Here is a 14,924-nt window from a genome sequence, read left to right on the forward strand (position 1 = left end):
CCTTGTGATCACCTCATAACACTCCGTGTTCTGCAACATCCTCCAACACATCTCAATGTATCTCTCTCTGTCTAAGGCTACCACATTTCCGCCTTTGTCGGCCGGTTTCAAAATCAAATCATGATCTTTTTCCAATTTTAGTAGAGCTTCAATCTCCCCACTATCCAAATTCGAAAAATAGGGCAATTTTCTCCCTTCCATTTCCCTCAACTCTTCTGTAACTAATTGAAGGAACAAATCCATATGGGTAAAATCGCCCGGAGGGGGTTGTTTTCTACTAATTGGTTTTAGTGCAGTAAAGGGTCCTGTCCCTTCTCCTCGTTCAGATTCCTCCAGAAGACCCTCAAGTATCTGTAAACCTTCATAATCCGAGGGTTCTAGACCAAAGGCCTCACATTTCTCATGCATAGATTTAGTGTGAAACTTTCTCCATTTTAGCTTCCTAACAAATAGGTTAACATCCTTAACCCAATTGAAACTGTTATATTTCACTGTCGGGACATATGAAAGGCCTTTCTCCAATAGTGCCACTTCGGCTTGTGTAAAGGTATGTGAAGAAAGATTGACAATACAACTATGGTTGGGATTTCTCGTATCTCCATTTTGAGTCACCCTCCTATTCACACCCCCTTGACCCAAATAAGTGTGTGGGCGACACATCGTTGTTAATTGTCTTTCCTGCCTCGTAGTAGATATTTCGAAATGGGGGGATTTTGATCTAAAAAATGCTCCTTATTTCCACCCCTTCCACGTCCCCTCCTACCACGAGACTGACTTCTTGATGTGGGTCTGGGATTCCTTATTGTCTCACCCCCTCTACTACCAGAGGTTTCTGAATCTGTTGTTTCTCCTTCCGAGGAGGAGGGATCTTTATCTCTAGATCTTCCCAAGTTGTTACTGACCACCTCGTAGGCCCTACCTTCCCTAAATTCCTGGAGGTCCCTTAGGAATTGAAAGTGTTTACGTTCTTTAATCTGTGAACCAAATTTTTCTACCACCTGTTGTAAATATTTATCTTTACTCTCAAAGCCAGGCAGCTCTACCAATGTTTTCACTTTCTCTCTTTCTGTATTTAGTTCAGACTCTAACTTCTTTAATAATCCCTTCTCCTCCTCCAACAAAATCTGCATCAATTTCAGTGAGCTAAGTGTAACCTCTTTTTCCCACTTCTCCTGCAGACTCTTTGATCTTAGTCTCGGTGCAGGTACAAGTGTAATTCTCAGCCCCCGCGGGACAATATTATGTTTGATGTAATTTTCAAGAGATTTCACCTCCCACCAACTTCTATAATAGTCCTTATAAGATTTTGTTAGCTGTTTGAACGCTCCTTTTAGGGAGATAGTTCCCAAGGTAGAGATGGGTAGTTCACCCTCCGAAAATACATATACTAGGGACACTATGGACATCTTACAGAAATTGGAGGGGGTGGTGTTGGAGGAAGGTATGGCGTTTGCTAGCCTGGATGTCGAGGCGCTTTATTCCTCCATTCCACACACCAAGGGATATGAGGCCGTTCGGTATTTTTTGAAATCACGGAGGGTACAGATGCAGTCACATAATGAACTGGTCATGGAACTTTTGTCCTTTGTTTTAGAAAGGAATACATTCTCATTTGAGGGGCGTGTCTTCCACCAGCTGAGGGGGACGGCTATGGGGAGCCCTGTGGCCCCCACGTATGCAAACCTCCTCCTCGGCTGGTGGGAGGAGACAGTGGTATATGCTGAGGATGCCACATGGAGTGAATGTATTGATCTTTGGAGTCGATATATCGACGATGTTCTGATTCTGTGGAAGGGAACTAAAGATCAGTTTGATCAGTTCGTTAATCAGTTGAATGTGAACGAATTAGGACCTAGGTTCACGGCAGAGTTTCATACAGAGCATATGACCTTCTTGGATTTAAAACTTACCAGGTTGAGGGATGGGAGAATATCTACGACCGTCTACCGTAAGCCAACGGCAACGAATAGCTTACTAAATTGGGGGAGTTGTCACCCGGAACCTTTGAAAAGGGGAGTACCTACTGGGCAGTTTTTACGAGTTAGGCGTAATTGCTCTCTAGAGGAGGATTTTTCCAGGGAGTCTCGTGAACTGTCCTTTAGATTACAAGAACGGGGTTTTCCCCAACAAGTGATCAAGAAGGCATATAGAAGGGCGAAGGGGACAGAACGTACTACACTTCTGGTCCCTAGAACACGGACAAAAGAGGCGGATGTGGCAAGGGTCATTGGGACATATGACTGTCGCCATAAGGAAGTGCGATCAATACTCCAGAAGTATTGGAATATTTTGAGGGCAGATGACGTGATAGGGGGAATAATTGGTGATACACCCAATATCACGTTTAGGCGTGGACGAAATTTGAAGGATAGATTGGTCCATAGCCACTTACCTAGATCACCGCAACAGAAAACTTGGCTAAATGGAAAGAAACCAATGGGTACTTTTAGCTGCGGTAAATGTACAGCGTGCCCCTTCATCGATAAAAATAAGTCCTTCCACAATAGCACTCGGGATATATCGTTTTCCATTAGGGATTTTGCTACATGTACCACTATGGGTGTTATTTACTTGTTGAGTTGTTCTTGTCCCATGCTGTATGTGGGAAAAACAATTAGACAACTGAGGAGGAGAGTGAGGGACCATATCTGTGACATTCAAAATCAGAGGGACACGCCGGTGGCAAGGCATTTTGTAACCAAACATGCTGGAATTGTAGCCGGCCTTAAGGTTCAAGTCATAGAGGTGGTGAAACCCCCGGTGAGAGGGGGGGATTGGGACCGATTGATTTTACAGAAAGAAGCTCAATGGATATACAGACTGGATACTGTATCCCCGAAGGGGCTGAATGAGCAGCTGGATTTTACCTGCTTCATATAAAAAAGATAACACCAGTTCTAATTGCCATCTGTAAATTTAGTGTAAAACAACATTTTTGAGATGTCACCAATGGTCTTTTGCCCTCTATCTCTCTACCCCTCTTCCCAAAGTGATTTAATAAGGCAGTGGTATACATGATAGGTTTTGAGATGGGTGTTATACTTACCAGAGTATACCTTTGTTACACAGTATCTAGTAGATGTATCTTAATCTGTCTAATGTATCCCTTTGGGATGCACTAAGTCATTTAGCTGTAGGTTCAGCGAGTTATGTACAATCAGAGTTTGTTTATAGATTTCCCTATTATTTATAACCTGGCCAGTTATCTGGTTCCCACATATATGTTTCCCATTGTTTGTTATAGTGTGTTAATGTCCTGGGACTAAGGATGAAGTTGTGTATTGGTTAATCATTATCTCCCGGGATCCGGTCCTATATTTGCAGCTCCTGTCAGTAGTAACAGCGAAAAGAAACAAAAGCTGTTTTAAAAGGTCCGCGCGCATGCGCGTGACGTAAAGAAGGGGGCGTGTCAACCTCATTGGGGACGCATTGGACACGGATCATGTACAGAAGTGGAGAATATAACCAACACCCTATATCCTGAATGGATAGTTGGAGTACATATAGGATGATGTCAGAGAAGGGTTCGGCAGTTGTAATTTACAACTATAGTGCCGCCCATGTAGAATCGTATGTTCCTACACACGTGGGCAAACAAGTGGGTTGAGTTTGTATACTAAGCGTGATTGGCTTAGCATGGTGTGGGGGGAGTGGCTACAGGTTTAAATAGATCGGCATGAGCAGTACGCTTCACCGCTGCCGGTGAGCGGTCCTGCCGACGGTCAGCACATCTACCGCCAAGAATCTATCTATGCAGCTCTATGCTGCCGTGATTAACAACATTTGTAAATTGCCCCTGAAGAGTCTTGAATAAGACGAAACGCGTAGGGCTGTTTCAGAAGTTATATGTGTGGCTGGGGCAACTGGTCTGAAGCTCTGATATCCATTAGTGTAGGGTGGCGATTTCCTTCCCTGTTGGTGTGGCATTAGGCCAGTATCCTCAGGGGGGATCGGCACTCTCGCTGATATCGATATATGGGATTTCAGAGTAAATGTATTCAGAACCAGGATCCCTTGACATGCGCACATACTATATAGGGAGTGAGGGTATTAGTATATAGGGACATTTTGAATATCTTGGTCCCCTTCATACCTATATCCCTAGTGTACCAATGTACTAAGGTACACATGTATATTGGCTTTATGAACGTCAGGTTGGCCGATTAATATTAACGTTCTACCTTTTATATATACAGTTAGTTTTTTAACTAAATTTAATAAAGGTGAAGTTTTATATATTTTTGTTTTGTTTATACCCTATCTTAGGGATCTAGGTCCTTTCAGTGAATTTATGTTATGATATGGGTTTCTGACATCCGATTTTCAGTGATTTTTGTTCAATTTGTTTAGCTCCAAGAAGCAAATATTAATATTTCTTTTGAGGGAATGGCAGGCTTTGTGTTTTCTGCTGTTAACACTGATAACCTACTAAGCGAAGCGCAGTGTGTATTTTCGGAGGGTGAACTACCCATCTCTACCTTGGGAACTATCTCCCTAAAAGGAGCGTTCAAACAGCTAACAAAATCTTATAAGGACTATTATAGAAGTTGGTGGGAGGTGAAATCTCTTGAAAATTACATCAAACATAATATTGTCCCGCGGGGGCTGAGAATTACACTTGTACCTGCACCGAGACTAAGATCAAAGAGTCTGCAGGAGAAGTGGGAAAAAGAGGTTACACTTAGCTCACTGAAATTGATGCAGATTTTGTTGGAGGAGGAGAAGGGATTATTAAAGAAGTTAGAGTCTGAACTAAATACAGAAAGAGAGAAAGTGAAAACATTGGTAGAGCTGCCTGGCTTTGAGAGTAAAGATAAATATTTACAACAGGTGGTAGAAAAATTTGGTTCACAGATTAAAGAACGTAAACACTTTCAATTCCTAAGGGACCTCCAGGAATTTAGGGAAGGTAGGGCCTACGAGGTGGTCAGTAACAACTTGGGAAGATCTAGAGATAAAGATCCCTCCTCCTCGGAAGGAGAAACAACAGATTCAGAAACCTCTGGTAGTAGAGGGGGTGAGACAATAAGGAATCCCAGACCCACATCAAGAAGTCAGTCTCGTGGTAGGAGGGGACGTGGAAGGGGTGGAAATAAGGAGCATTTTTTAGATCAAAATCCCCCCATTTCGAAATATCTACTACGAGGCAGGAAAGACAATTAACAACGATGTGTCGCCCACACACTTATTTGGGTCAAGGGGGTGTGAATAGGAGGGTGACTCAAAATGGAGATACGAGAAATCCCAACCATAGTTGTATTGTCAATCTTTCTTCACATACCTTTACACAAGCCGAAGTGGCACTATTGGAGAAAGGCCTTTCATATGTCCCGACAGTGAAATATAACAGTTTCAATTGGGTTAAGGATGTTAACCTATTTGTTAGGAAGCTAAAATGGAGAAAGTTTCACACTAAATCTATGCATGAGAAATGTGAGGCCTTTGGTCTAGAACCCTCGGATTATGAAGGTTTACAGATACTTGAGGGTCTTCTGGAGGAATCTGAACGAGGAGAAGGGACAGGACCCTTTACTGCACTAAAACCAATTAGTAGAAAACAACCCCCTCCGGGCGATTTTACCCATATGGATTTGTTCCTTCAATTAGTTACAGAAGAGTTGAGGGAAATGGAAGGGAGAAAATTGCCCTATTTTTCGAATTTGGATAGTGGGGAGATTGAAGCTCTACTAAAATTGGAAAAAGATCATGATTTGATTTTGAAACCGGCCGACAAAGGCGGAAATGTGGTAGCCTTAGACAGAGAGAGATACATTGAGATGTGTTGGAGGATGTTGCAGAACACGGAGTGTTATGAGGTGATCACAAGGGATATGGTGGGCGAGTATTCCTCTGAATTAAGAAATATTCTAGATAGAGCCCTCCAGAGGGGACTCATTGATCGGAATGAGAGGGATTTTATGGCGCCTCGGCATCCAGTGCTGGCAACTTTCTACGCACTACCCAAAGTCCATAAAGGGCTGGAACCCCTGAGAGGGAGGCCGATAGTGTCTCAGATAGGGAGTTTGACACAAAATACAAGTATTTATTTGGATAACATCTTAAGGCCATTTGTGTTGGGACTAACATCATATACTAGGGACACTATGGACATCTTACAGAAATTGGAGGGGGTGGTGTTGGAGGAAGGTATGGCGTTTGCTAGCCTGGATGTCGAGGCGCTTTATTCCTCCATTCCACACACCAAGGGATATGAGGCCGTTCGGTATTTTTTGAAATCACGGAGGGTACAGATGCAGTCACATAATGAACTGGTCATGGAACTTTTGTCCTTTGTTTTAGAAAGGAATACATTCTCATTTGAGGGGCGTGTCTTCCACCAGCTGAGGGGGACGGCTATGGGGAGCCCTGTGGCCCCCACGTATGCAAACCTCCTCCTCGGCTGGTGGGAGGAGACAGTGGTATATGCTGAGGATGCCACATGGAGTGAATGTATTGATCTTTGGAGTCGATATATCGACGATGTTCTGATTCTGTGGAAGGGAACTAAAGATCAGTTTGATCAGTTCGTTAATCAGTTGAATGTGAACGAATTAGGACTTAGGTTCACGGCAGAGTTTCATACAGAGCATATGACCTTCTTGGATTTAAAACTTACCAGGTTGAGGGATGGGAGAATATCTACGACCGTCTACCGTAAGCCAACGGCAACGAATAGCTTACTAAATTGGGGGAGTTGTCACCCGGAACCTTTGAAAAGGGGAGTACCTACTGGGCAGTTTTTACGAGTTAGGCGTAATTGCTCCCTAGAGGAGGATTTTTCCAGGGAGTCTCGTGAACTGTCCTTTAGATTACAAGAACGGGGTTTTCCCCAACAAGTGATCAAGAAGGCATATAGAAGGGCGAAGGGGACAGAACGTACTACACTTCTGGTCCCTAGAACACGGACAAAAGAGGCGGATGTGGCAAGGGTCATTGGGACATATGACTGTCGCCATAAGGAAGTGCGATCAATACTCCAGAAGTATTGGAATATTTTGAGGGCAGATGACGTGATAGGGGGAATAATTGGTGATACACCCAATATCACGTTTAGGCGTGGACGAAATTTGAAGGATAGATTGGTCCATAGCCACTTACCTAGATCACCGCAACAGAAAACTTGGCTAAATGGAAAGAAACCAATGGGTACTTTTAGCTGCGGTAAATGTACAGCGTGCCCCTTCATCGATAAAAATAAGTCCTTCCACAATAGCACTCGGGATATATCGTTTTCCATTAGGGATTTTGCTACATGTACCACTATGGGTGTTATTTACTTGTTGAGTTGTTCTTGTCCCATGCTGTATGTGGGAAAAACAATTAGACAACTGAGGAGGAGAGTGAGGGACCATATCTGTGACATTCAAAATCAGAGGGACACGCCGGTGGCAAGGCATTTTGTAACCAAACATGCTGGAATTGTAGCCGGCCTTAAGGTTCAAGTCATAGAGGTGGTGAAACCCCCGGTGAGAGGGGGGGATTGGGACCGATTGATTTTACAGAAAGAAGCTCAATGGATATACAGACTGGATACTGTATCCCCGAAGGGGCTGAATGAGCAGCTGGATTTTACCTGCTTCATATAAAAAAGATAACACCAGTTCTAATTGCCATCTGTAAATTTAGTGTAAAACAACATTTTTGAGATGTCACCAATGGTCTTTTGCCCTCTATCTCTCTACCCCTCTTCCCAAAGTGATTTAATAAGGCAGTGGTATACATGATAGGTTTTGAGATGGGTGTTATACTTACCAGAGTATACCTTTGTTACACAGTATCTAGTAGATGTATCTTAATCTGTCTAATGTATCCCTTTGGGATGCACTAAGTCATTTAGCTGTAGGTTCAGCGAGTTATGTACAATCAGAGTTTGTTTATAGATTTCCCTATTATTTATAACCTGGCCAGTTATCTGGTTCCCACATATATGTTTCCCATTGTTTGTTATAGTGTGTTAATGTCCTGGGACTAAGGATGAAGTTGTGTATTGGTTAATCATTATCTCCCGGGATCCGGTCCTATATTTGCAGCTCCTGTCAGTAGTAACAGCGAAAAGAAACAAAAGCTGTTTTAAAAGGTCCGCGCGCATGCGCGTGACGTAAAGAAGGGGGCGTGTCAACCTCATTGGGGACGCATTGGACACGGATCATGTACAGAAGTGGAGAATATAACCAACACCCTATATCCTGAATGGATAGTTGGAGTACATATAGGATGATGTCAGAGAAGGGTTCGGCAGTTGTAATTTACAACTATAGTGCCGCCCATGTAGAATCGTATGTTCCTACACACGTGGGCAAACAAGTGGGTTGAGTTTGTATACTAAGCGTGATTGGCTTAGCATGGTGTGGGGGGAGTGGCTACAGGTTTAAATAGATCGGCATGAGCAGTACGCTTCACCGCTGCCGGTGAGCGGTCCTGCCGACGGTCAGCACATCTACCGCCAAGAATCTATCTATGCAGCTCTATGCTGCCGTGATTAACAACATTTGTAAATTGCCCCTGAAGAGTCTTGAATAAGACGAAACGCGTAGGGCTGTTTCAGAAGTTATATGTGTGGCTGGGGCAACTGGTCTGAAGCTCTGATATCCATTAGTGTAGGGTGGCGATTTCCTTCCCTGTTGGTGTGGCATTAGGCCAGTATCCTCAGGGGGGATCGGCACTCTCGCTGATATCGATATATGGGATTTCAGAGTAAATGTATTCAGAACCAGGATCCCTTGACATGCGCACATACTATATAGGGAGTGAGGGTATTAGTATATAGGGACATTTTGAATATCTTGGTCCCCTTCATACCTATATCCCTAGTGTACCAATGTACTAAGGTACACATGTATATTGGCTTTATGAACGTCAGGTTGGCCGATTAATATTAACGTTCTACCTTTTATATATACAGTTAGTTTTTTAACTAAATTTAATAAAGGTGAAGTTTTATATATTTTTGTTTTGTTTATACCCTATCTTAGGGATCTAGGTCCTTTCAGTGAATTTATGTTATGATATGGGTTTCTGACATCCGATTTTCAGTGAATTTTGGTTTCCATCATGGAACAAGCTATGCATCCACTACATTTGAAAACAAATTTTTATTGATCTGTCTAACCAAGTACCCAAAGGTTTTGGTCTGATGTAGTGACTACGCACCAATCTATCTTTCTGGGATTTATCCCTCTGATATGTGATAGAAGGTGAAGGACCCACAATTCCCCTGAGATCGGGGTCCAACAAAAACACACCACAGTGTTTCTCAAGAGTCCTTCTCACCTTGGTGGAGCCATTGTCAAAAATAGTGATAAGTCTCACAAAGTTATTGTCACGATTCTCTGGTTCCTTCACTCTTAAAACATCCTACCTATCCTTTCCAAGTGCCTTTCTGTAAGCCCTTCTTAAGATGTAATCGGGGTAACCCCTCTCTCAGAATCGGACCCTTAGCTCTTTTGCTTGGCTCTCAAACTCCTTTCGGCTGGTGCAAATCCTTCTTAAACAAAGAAATTGGCCTTTAGGGAATCCCCTCCTGAGTGGAAACAGTTGGTTACTCTCCCACCGCAGAAGGGAATTAGTCACCACCAGCTTCTTATAAACTGCTGTATCAATTTGTCCTGAACTTTTCCCAGTGATCCTAACATCTAGAAAGGGCAGGGTCTCTTTATGATGCTTGCAGGTAAATCTCAATTCAATTGGATTAACATTGAGTTGGTTTACAAACGTAAAAGTGCGATCTGCATCACCTCTCCAGACAACCAAGATGTCGTCAACATTCTATTGCATTATCCTATTATTGGGGTTGACCGATTTTTTAAATCGACTATTAAATGGTTTATATTGGTTTCCGGTTATTCTGCTTTTGTATATAACATGCATAGGAGATGAAGCAGCCTGGTGCTTTCCTGTGTTGTGATCTGTCATGGAAGTCAGACACCCACTATTCAGACATAAGACATGTCCCATTAGAGCCCAAACTTCAGGCTACACTACCCCCTGATCTGTATGTAATTCCCCACTGTTATACTTTGGGCAGTGGCGTAACTAGGAATGACGGGGCCCCGTGGCGAACTTTTGACATGCCCCCCCCCCCCCAACGCCAAAGACCTCGACCAACCCCCTCCTACGTGCTCTATTATGCCCCATAGTGGCCCCTTCACACAGTATTATCCCCCATAGTGGCCCCTGCCCACAGTATTTTCCCCCATAGTGGCCCCTGCATGCAGTATTATCCTCCATAGTGGCCCCTGCACACAGTATTATGTCCCTTAGGGTGCATTCACACTGAGTAAACGCTAGCTTATTTTGTAGAGTAAAATTACACTTGTAAATTTTGCTATCCCATTGACTTCAATGATATTTTTTTACAAGTGTAAAAATACGCCTGTAAAAAATACGCCTGTAAAAAATACGCCTGTAAAATGTCATTGAAGTCAATGGGATAGCAAAATTTACAAGTGTAATTTTATTCTACAAAATAAGCTAGCGTTTACTCAGTGTGAATGCACCCTTAGTGGCCCCTGCACACAGTATTATCCCCATAGTGGCCCCTGCACACAGTATTATCCCCCATAGTGGCCCCTGCACACAGTATTATCCCCCATAGTGGCCCCTGCACACAGTATTATCCCCCATAGTGGCCCCTGCACACAGTATTATCCCCCATAGTGGCCCCTGCACACAGTTTTATCCCCCATAGTGGCCCCTGCACACAGTATTATCCCCCATAGTGGCCCCTGCACACAGTATTATGTCCCTTAGTGGCCCCTGCACACAGTATTATCCCCCATAGTGGCCCCTGCACACACTATTATGTCCCTTAGTGGCCCCTGCACACACTATTATGTTCCTTAGTGGCCCCTGCACACAGTATTATCCCCCATAGTGGCTCCTGCACACAGTATTATGTCCCACTGTGGACACCCATAAACAATTATTATACTCTGGGGTCTTTTCAGACCCCAGAGTATAATAATCGGAGATCCGGGGGAATAAAAACATAAAAAGCTACTGTTTCTTACCTGTCCCCCGGCTCCTACGCTGTCGATCTCCGCTGCCGTCCTTCTTCAATGACGTCGGACGTCACATGACCCGGGACGCAGGCCGGGTTCATGTGACGTCAGAGACATCAGACAACTAGGAAGGAGGCCTGGCAGGATCGTGGAGAGGTAAGTAACAGTGTTTTTTATGTTTCTTACCTCTCCCGGGCCGCCGATCATTATACTCGGGGGTCCGAAAAGACCCCCGAGTATAATGATAGCTGCGGTAGCGGCTGTCACCGGGCCCCTAATGTCCCGGGCCCTGTGGCAGCTGCCTCTGCTGCTATGGCGGTAGTTATGCCACTGACTTGGGGTGTTTTCTTCATGTGAATTTCTATTAGACTTCTTTCTTTTTGATCGTGGCATGGTTTGTTTGTGGATTTTCAATACACCACCCACTTCCTTGCCTTTCATTTGGAAAAAAGAATTTCAGTTCTAGGGCAGTCAGAAGGTGCTGCCCTCATTGGCAAATATTCATGTTACACAGTGTGTGGTTTATGATAAGGCAGGAAGTTTACAGACTGGTTCTCTGCCAGTGTTATGCCCTCAGATGGCTTCACATCTCGTGCAGCTCAGTGAAAGAACTGAGGGCCAAAGGCCATAGATTACATTTCACCAGTACAGTACATGCTGGGTAGACATGAGGACCTGGAGCTGGATCCTTATCCTGTGCTGTGTTAGGCCTAGTTCGCACGGGGTTCTGCGTAAACACATTCCGTCGCAGCGGTCGTGCATCGGCATACCCTTGCGGCTTTCCGCTCTGGATTAGGCACAAATGAATGAGCATAGTCTGGAGGATGTTGTCATGAGGCGGACACCGCGGCTGATTCAGCCATGGAATCCACCTGAAGAGAGGGCAGCTTGCTTCTTTTTTCTGCGAGTGGGAATAAACCGAAAAAAGAACGCTAGCGGTCTACATAGCGATCAGGGGTCCCTCAGAGCAGGTGAGAAGGATTTTTCTATATACTGGCCGTATATTAATGCCTTGTGACATTTCCCATTGCTCCTGCCATTGATAACAACTATTTAAAAACAGAAGGAACATCATGGCCAGTAAGGGTGTGGGGACAGAAGTGGAGAAGTGAAGGGTGTGGTCTGGGAAGACAGGTACATTCCAGCCAGGCACCTAAATGGTGTATGATAAAGACTCACACCAGGGAGGTCAGCTGGGTAATCAAGGCCTGATTAAGTCTGTGTGTGAGGACTGGGAAGGGTGGCACCAAACTGACAGAGCTGACCTGTCCAAACTGAATCTACAGAGCAGGTACTGTGCCACCCGTTGTTGTTGCCAAGGTTGTCTGGTAGCCAGGCTTCTGTATAGACAAGGAAAAAGTTTGTTTGTGTTTAGTTTAGGGCTCAGCCGAGAAGGTTTTGTTTTGCTTATTTGTGCCTTTGCAAAGGCAATTAATGCACTACAAGTGAATAAAGCCTGAACTTGTGTGCAACCCAGTGTCTGTGTCCCTGTTTCCTGCACTGCTACCGAGCATCTACCTGAGCGGTTCCCCACATATGGTGGAAAATGCAGGCATAAGTGCATTGAGACATACACAAGCTGAAATAGAAAGCCACAGCTATGGAGGAGGTTGTGAAACAGCTGATACTGGCTAATCAGCAGCAGAGACATGCAGCGGCCTGTAAGCAGCAGCAGCATGCTAATGCAGCACAACAAGAGACCAACCGACTTTTGGCCAAGCAGATGTCCATGTTGCTGGCTGCTCAGCAAAAGGCCAACACAGCAAAGCCAGAGTGGGATGCCAGGAAAGAAGTCCATAAAGTGTTGACCAAGATGACGTCAGAGGACGACGCAGAGGCCTATCTGGCTGGTTTTGAAAGAGTGGCCACCCGTGAGAGGCTTCCACCGCAGCTCTGGGCAGATGTGTTGACTCCTTTCTTAGTTGCTGAGCCCCAGCAAGCCTATTTCGACTTGCGTGAACAGGATGCAAGCGACTACCAGCAGGTGAAGGCGGAGATCCTGGTCCAACTGGGTGTGGACGAGAATGTCTGGGCTCAAAGATTCCATGATTGGGAATACCAGGAGGCGTTACCACCAAGGTCACAAATGCACCACCTTGTACAACTTGTCCATAAGTGGCTCCAGCCAGACACATTGACCCCAGCGCAGATTGTGGAGCGGGTCGTCGTGGACCGGTACCTGAGATCTTGACCGGGTAAGATCCAGCAGTGGGTGGGGCATGGAGACGTGAGTAGCGCCAATGCATTGGTGGGGTTGGTGGAGCGATACTGGGCTACATAGTCTCTTAAGAAGGAGCGACCCCAGATCCCACAAGCTCCCAAGGCCCAGAGGGCCAAAATAGCTCGGGCTCCCCAGGATAAGGTAGTGACCCAGGGGAGAAGGACTGTCATTTGCTGGGAGTGCCAGGAGCCGGGCCATATTGCGGCTTATTGTCCCTGTGCCACTGAACCCATTGACTGCAGCCTGGGTCGGAGGGTGTCCCTCTATACCGCCCCTGTTTACACTGCCGCCACCCCAGACATTGCTGATGAGCGTCACCTGTGCCAAGTGACCGTGGCTGGATGCCCAGTGGTGGCACTACTGGATTCTGGCAGTCGTTTGACCCTTGTTAATGAGAACTATGTTAACCATGGGACTGTCACCGGACACACAGTTGGGGTTTTATGTATCCATGGAGAAATAAGGGAATATCCCAACTATGATTGTCTCCATCCAGACCCCCTGTGGAGAAATCCAACACGAGGTAGGGGTTGTTAAGAACTTGCCCCATGACCTCATTCTGGGACAGGACTTTCCCCTGTTTTGGACTTTTTGGCGGGGAAAACAAGGGTCAAAGGACACAGTCCCAAGAATACCACAAGTGTTATCTGATCAGGTCCTTGAGCCTGAACCTAATGACCAGGACTCTGGGGTTCCTGCCATAGGGGTGACCATGTTAAAAGAAGAGTGTGGCTCTATGTCTCCCCTAGAGGTCATGGCAGGTGAAGCCGAGGAGGCTGGTACTGAACTTCAGATGTCAGACTTGAAAGTGTCTTGTGATAACTGCACAACACCAGGATCCCACTCTGCAAAGGGCCTGGGAATATTTTATTGATATCAATGGTGTGTCTCAGCGCCAAGTGCTGATAAGGTGTTCCCCCGCATGGTTATCAACCAGGAGTTGTTGTGCCAAGTTGACAGGGTGCGAGGTGAGACCTTAGAGCAGCTACTGGTACTCCAGCCTTATCGCCAGACAGTGCTGGAGTTGGCACATAAAGATGTGCTAGGTGGTCACCTAGGTGCCACAAAAATGCTGGACCGCATATTGCAGCGTTTTTATTGGCTGGGGGTATATCATGAGGTTAAAGTGTTTTGTGAAACATGTCCAGAATGTCAGTTGCATGCCCCCATGGCACATTTTCAAAGCCCCCTGGTACCTTTGCCCATTATTGAGGTGCCCTTTGAAAGTATTGCCATGGACTTGGTAGGTTCTTTAGTTAAGTCTGCTCGAGGGCATCAGCATATTTTGGTAGTCATGGACTATGCTTCCTGATATCCTGAAGCCATCCCTCTATGGGACACGTCGGAAAAGTTGATAGCCAAAGAGTTGTTCGCCCTGTTTTGCCGAGTGGGTCTACCTAAGAAGATCCTCAAAGATCAGGGTACCCCGTTCATTAAAGTCACCAGGGAATTGTGTAAACTTTTTAATATCAAACAATTGCGTACATCTGTTTACCATCCCCAAACAGACGGGCTAGTCAAACAGTTTAATAAAACCCTTAAAAATATGCTGAAAAAGGTGGTAAGCAAGGATGGAAAAGACTGGGATGTTTTGTTACCGTATTTAATGTTTGCCATTCGTGAGGTACCGCAGGCTTCCACTGGGTTTTCCCCTTTCGAGTTGTTTTACGGCAGACATCCTAGGGGTCTATTGGACATTGCCA

The sequence above is a fragment of the Leptodactylus fuscus genome, chromosome 7 (assembly GCF_031893055.1).
Source record: "Leptodactylus fuscus isolate aLepFus1 chromosome 7, aLepFus1.hap2, whole genome shotgun sequence".
Lineage (NCBI taxonomy): Eukaryota > Metazoa > Chordata > Amphibia > Anura > Leptodactylidae > Leptodactylus > Leptodactylus fuscus.